A 6807-nucleotide genomic window follows, 5' to 3' on the forward strand; every position below is an offset into this window, starting at 1 on the left:
AGGAGACAGGAAGGAAGTCGATTTCTGCCAAGCCAATCTGTTAATTACACAGATTGACTACTAATTCCAGAACATCAAGGCAAAACTTGTTTCTTTACAAGGTGTTCCTGCACCAATAAATGTTAATCCTCATGATTAATACAAACTTTACACTTACTTTGTCTGAGGGGGAATTGCCAAAGAGCCATTTTGGAGAAATAAACTACAGCAATTAGAGGTTAGCCAGGATAAGGAGGCATGCAATGGGCAGAGGTCTCACAGATCCCTAAAATCACCACTTGCAGCTGACGCTCTCCACGTGTAACAGGAAGGCTCCACTATGCTCATTTGAAACTGCTGTGGGGCCTCAAAACCTTGATCTATTCAAAAATGTGATGGCCTTTCTGCTGTATGCATTGTGGCAAACCACGGCTGGTGTCTGGGAGAGATGCTCACTTAGCTCCATACCACGTGGATAAAGAGCTCTCAGCTACTCAGTGTCGTGGTTCCGCTCGAGTGGGCAGCCGAGCTCCACCACAGCCGCTCTCTCACTCCCCCTCCTCAAAGAGGAATGGGGAGAAAATATGTGAAAGGGGCTCAAGGATTGAGATAAGGACGAGAAAATCACGCAATAATTAGTGTAACGGGCAAACCAGACTCAGCATAAGAAGACAGATAGTAAGATTTATTGCTCATTACTAACAAGCTAGAGAAGTGAGAAACAAAGGAAAGAAACCAAAAGCACCTCCTCCCCCCGAGCGGCGCAGGGGAACGGGGGAATGGGGGTTATGGTCAGTCTACAGCGCTTCTTCTCTGCCGCTCCTTCTCGGTCACTCTCGTCCCCTGTGCTGTGGGGTCCCACCCACGGGATGCAGTCCTTGACGAACTGATCCGGCGTGGGCTTCCCACAGGCAGCAGCTCTTCCAGAACTGCTCCAGATATGGGTCCGTACCACGGGGTCCATCCCTCAGGAGAAAACTGCTCCAACCTGGCTGCCCCACGGGCAGCAGCTCCTGCCAGGTCACCTGCTCCTGCGTGGTCTCCTCTCCACGAGCTACAGGTCCGGCCCGGAATCTGCTCCGGCAGGGGTCTTCCACAGGCGGCAGCCTCCATTGGTGCAGGGCCACCTGCTCCACCGTGGTCTCCTCCACGGGCTGCAGCGTGGAACCCTGCTCCACCGTGGTACTCCATGGGCTGCAGGGGGACAGCCTGCTTCACCATGGTCCTCACCACAGGCCGCAGGGGACTTCTGCTCCAGCGCCTGGAGCACCTCTCCCCCTCCTTCCTCACTGACCTTGGCACCTGCAAGGCTGTTTCTCACTCCCTTGACTCTCCCGGCTGCTGTGTGGCGCAGCGTTTTTTTCCCTGTCTTAAATATGCTCTCACAGAGGCGCAAAACAACATCGCTTATTGGCTCAGATCTGGAAAACAACGGGGCCCTTCCCAAACATGGGGCGGCTTCTAGATCTTTCTCACAGAAACCACCCCTATGGCCCCCTGCTACCAAAACCTTGCCACGTAAACCCACTACACTCAGGCAAATACATAAAATAATAAATTGGATTTATTAATATTATTTATAAATAAAATAATAAATCGGATTTACCAATGGCTTGGTTTCGTTCATTGCTGTGTCCCTTTCTGATTGCTTCTCCTTGCAAATCAGTGCCTGACCGGTGACTTTCTTTTATATAATCAGATTCACCTCCACACCCGGTGCTGGCACTCGCTCTGTTTTTAATTAGGAAGCAAAAGCTTATTGCAGACAAGTATTTCTCCAGGACAATCCTCTTGCAAGGCTGCATTTTACACTATATATTGTTCATCTAGTGGCAATTTAACATTGCCATCAAACATTCATTATAGCATCAGAATGAAATTTGCATCATATCTGTGTGCTTCCTTTACAATGCTACTGCACAAGGATCCAGCAATTAATTCACCCAGCAGCAGGAGCTCAGACAAGTGCTATCAGCAAGGCAGAGCACCACTGAAGCCTCTCTTTACATGGACTGCATTGCTGTCCACTGAGTAACCACTACAGCAGCCCACAATGAGGGTAAATTAGACATTTTGAGGGCTATTCAGCAGTGTTCCTTTAGCCAGAAAACAAGACAGGCTATTTAACAGAGGTACTTCTGAAATCATGATTCGTCAGAAAGGCACACTGGAGCTAAATTCCCAGTGAGGTCTAGATTTAACTGTGGAATGGGACAAGAACATCTTTGGTCCCATACGAAAGTGTCCTCAGGGTCGTCTTCTGCCTCGGGGTTGAAATCTTGTAGCAGAATTATTTATTAGTACCAGCTAATATTTTTTTTCTAGCATAGATAAAGCAAATCACCACTTGCAAACTTCAAAGAAGGCCAAATGGAGGAAGACACCTGTTTAATGCTTATATGACATTTTTGAATGAGGTTGGGGTGAAAGGGAGAAGGAAAGTGGGAGTGAGAAATCATGGATATCACATTAATAATAACATGATAACAATGTTTACTTAGAAATTTTCCATTTCAGTGCTTTTTGACAGAGGTGGGGTGTTGGGAATTGGCATAATTGTTCGATCTAAGCTTGCTTTAAGCAACCAGGGGTAGGCCTTAGAAATCTCAGGGCCTGCTGTAGCTGAGCAAACCAAGCTGCCAGAGTAACTGTGAGAAGCTCCCACGGCAATGACTCCCACATCACCCAATTAAGGAACTCAGAAAATATTGTTATCAGCAGCTGGCCTCAAGGACTAGGTCTACGCGACCGTTAAGCACAAAGGGGGTTGTTTTCCTAACTTCTAATCAAAAGGTGGTGTTATTTTCTTAACGGTTTGTCTGGGTGCTTTTGACCAATAATCTTGTGTGAAACACTGTCCACCCCTGTAAAATTCACTATAAAAGTTGGGCTATTCGGGCAATAAAATGGCGAAGCATGATCTGACTCTGCTGGTGTCTGTCGTGCTTTCGTCCGTGCTTCGCAACATTTGGATATACTAAAAGCAGAGTCATGATATAAACCTGACTTCCTTCCAGTCTAATATCTTGTGTATCAGGAAAAGTAAGATCACAGGTATGAATTGGGCATACTTGTCTGGCACAAGTGTTTAGGCTAGCATTTTACGCTCAGGTCTATGTCATTACAGAATCACATTTTGGGTATTCCTGCCTAGCTAAGTCTAAGCTAGCTTCCTCATAGACCTACTAAGCCTGTGTGTGGACACAACCTCAATGTCTATCTAGTTTTAGTGACATAAAATTACAGATTGATTTTTAAGGAGGTAGCCAGAAGTAGACTCATGTGCATTACAGGATAGAAAAAAATGATTGTTTGCTTTTTTTTTGTTTGCTTGTTTTTGGTTTGGTTTCGTTTTCATCTTGTTGATTGTTTCATTTTGTTCCAACATCTTTCTCTCATGAGTTTGTATTCAGGGAAATGTTTAACATATCGATAAAGGTACATTAATCAAAATCTGACAGTTAAAGTCCTTCTGCCATCTCCTATTAACTGAGGTTTTATCCCATTCTTTTATGTAGAAGAATGTATTTTAGATAGTGATTTGAATAGAATTACTCTTGTATTTGTCATAAGAATAGAGAAGTAATATCTGGATACTCAGTTCTGTAATCTGTTAGCAGCAGCATAAAAATAGTGCTTTTATATATGTAATGCCAATGTTTCATGTTGGCATGTTTGAATACATCTTTCCCAACCAAATACGTCAACATCACAGGAGCCACAGAGAAGAAATTTTAGTTGTTTCAAATCAAATAGCAATGATATAACATCTGACTGAGACAGCTCTTCACTCAGCTAGTTCTGTGAGCTGGTATTCATATTGTGCATTGCATTGGAGGTTTTATTTATTTATTTATTTTTCTTGAGAATGCAGATCAGAGTTTTTCCTCCAAACAATTAATTCGATTTCTTACATGCAATGGATAGATGACCATTCCCTACCACCTAACATTCTGCAGAAACCTGCACTTAAGAGCAAAGGCCATTGTTTCATTGCAGCCACTAAGATATTTTTAGGGTCTTGCAACTGAACCTTATTTCTAATTCTCTAATTTTTTATTATTATTTTTTTTTACAGCTTTTCATTGCTACCTAGTCTTGTAGCCATTTTTGCAGAGTCACCAGTGCATTTAATACAAACTTTACAGTTTATATATAAACTTTAAAGTTTCTGTGGGGCAGGATTGTCCATTAATCCACTGGCTGATATAAAGTGGATTACTCAGCTTTTTTGATAAAATGCATTTGCTCCACAGACATATATGTTGAGAAAACCTGAAGTACAGAAAGGGTTAAAATTGCATAGACTTCATGTGCTGTTTACCTTTTTATCAGATGGGATGCAAAAAAAAAAAAAAAAAAGTGAATAAGCTATAGAAGAAAAAGGAAAGAAAGAAAAATGAAAAGAGCTCTGAATCTGGGTAAGTATGATAAAATGGTGCAAAGCAAGGACATGGTCTGATTTGTGATTGAACAATTATCAAGAGCTAGATAAACTGCTGTCTGGCATTTGCAACTCTGTAAACCTGAACACTTTCATATCTACCAGACCCCAAAGGTGTCTGCCAGATGTCTTTATTGAAAATGTACTATGTAGAAGAAAATGTAAAGGGCAAGTCACTAAAATAAATCCCTGAATTCATCTCTAGTGAGTCTATCACAAAGGCTTGATCTGCTAACCTTATTTATAAAACAAAACAAAACAAACAAACAACAGGCAATAGCTATCACTAAAGGTTTGCTTAATAATATAGTTTTTGTCCCATGTAAAATTTTCATCCACAAAGATAAATGTACCATAAGATTGAATAAATGGGGAAGTGCTGTTTTAAGTAGATAACACTATAAGCTTGCATGCTGCAAAGTAATTAAAGGACATCATATACTATTATACAAGATCAATACACACTTGAGACCAGGGCAGGATCTATTTCTGAAATGATATAGCTCACGCTGATTTCTATCACAATTTCAGTATTGATCTGATGAGAAGATACTTCATAGCTTGTTTGCAGGGTTTTGATGGCTGCTTCTGTCTCCAGAGTGAAATTTAAGTCAAGGCTGTTTGCATGTCTACAAACCGCCCTTAGCAGGTCTCAGCCAGAGTCCTCAGTAAACAAGTTATATTTATTTGAAATGATCAGTCCCAGCTCCGTTTTAACAATTTCTGGCACACTGTTTTTCATTAATAAAATTCTTTGATGGGAATGGTAAACATATGAAGCAATATATATATATAATATATACGTATACATATCGAGAGAGGGAGCATATTACTTTCTGTTACATGTTGTTTGCCCTTTTATGTATGAAGAAGCACTATGGGGTATTCTGATCAGAAAAATGCTGGTTGGGAAATTTGGCAATGACTCTGGATTGGCTTTACTCCAGCTAGTTGGTAGAGTTAGTATAAACAACTATTTGAATGAAAAGAATTAACTTAAGGTAGCATGGCAATGTGTAATTGTACTATTGCTTACAGGCAAGACAGCTAACAGAAAAGGCTCACCTAATTTTTCTTAGTCCGTCAGAATTAGAAGCTCCAGAAAGACACCTGCAGACTTTCATTTACACACAGGTCCAAGATAGGCTTTCCATTCCTCCCTAAGCCAAATTTATTCTTATGTCATATAGAAGGAACAAGGATTTTGGAGGATTGTTGGTGACACAGTGATCATCAGCAGTTAAATGCCAAGCTACAGTTCTCAAAACTACTGCTAAAGTTCCACACAGCATAAGTGCACAGATTCAGTGACAGCAGTTAACTTTTATACAAACACCAGGTTTAAGGTTTTCTTCAAGATATTATGAAGGAAGACTGTCAATACCAAATAATGTGGCACTTGTACTTAAACCTTGTGCCCTCCAAAAAAAATGAGATTTTACAGATGGACAGAAGTTATGGCATGTATTTGTACTATGGATTTTTATGCAAATGTATTATGTAAAAGAGGACTAGAAGAGAACATATTTCTATCTTCTCCCTGGCATTTTAAAGTTTAGGTGTTAATTTTAGAGAGATGGGCTCAAGTCTGAATTTTTTAATTCAAGGTTCAGCTAGAAGATCATCATAACCATGAGGTATTAAGCTATTTTGGAATGGATCATCCACCATTCTTGTAAAGAACTCTGCAGTCACTAGGTCAAAGTCACTGGCTTGAGTGATGAATGCAGTTGTTACAAAGGTGAAATAGTTACAGAAAAGGTTTCCTGCAAAATATATATCCACTCTTTTCAGAGGAAATGAGGTGTGTGTAGGAGGCAGCAGGAGGAATGGTACTAAAAGCTAAGCCAGACAGATAGGCAGTTCTGGGCACTGTGAATCTTGAAGCAGAACAGCATCACGAGAAAGGAATGGGAGTTAGAGTGCTCCTCCTCACATCCTTGTCTTTAATCTGCTGATTAGGGCATTCCTGTGGGAGGTGAAATGCCGTTTTTGGTGCCCTGGACTCCCACAACCTATATAAGGATGTTCTCTTATCTGATGCTCCAGTAGGAAATGAAAGCATCACAGTATCACAGCCTCCTCCAGCTGTCTCTTACAGAAAGAAGTGACTCATGTTCCATTTAGAAAAAGATGTGAAAAATGCCAAGTACAGCAAGAGGGCCTGGTGAACACAAATGCTTCTCAGTAACACTGAATACATTTAACACAACCTCTCCTTAGATTTCTCTGTATGCTGGTTTAGCAAGTTTCCTAAGCTATGTGTTTTTGGACCCATTCACAGAATGGGTTAATGGGGAACCCCAGGTAATTCATTCAAAGAATGCAGATTTTGTTATGAGGATCAGAGATTTCTATTTCTTTTGGAATCTGAGCCTGCAACT

Source organism: Anas acuta, chromosome 5 (genome assembly GCF_963932015.1).
Source record: "Anas acuta chromosome 5, bAnaAcu1.1, whole genome shotgun sequence".
NCBI classification, from domain to species: Eukaryota; Metazoa; Chordata; class Aves; order Anseriformes; family Anatidae; genus Anas; species Anas acuta.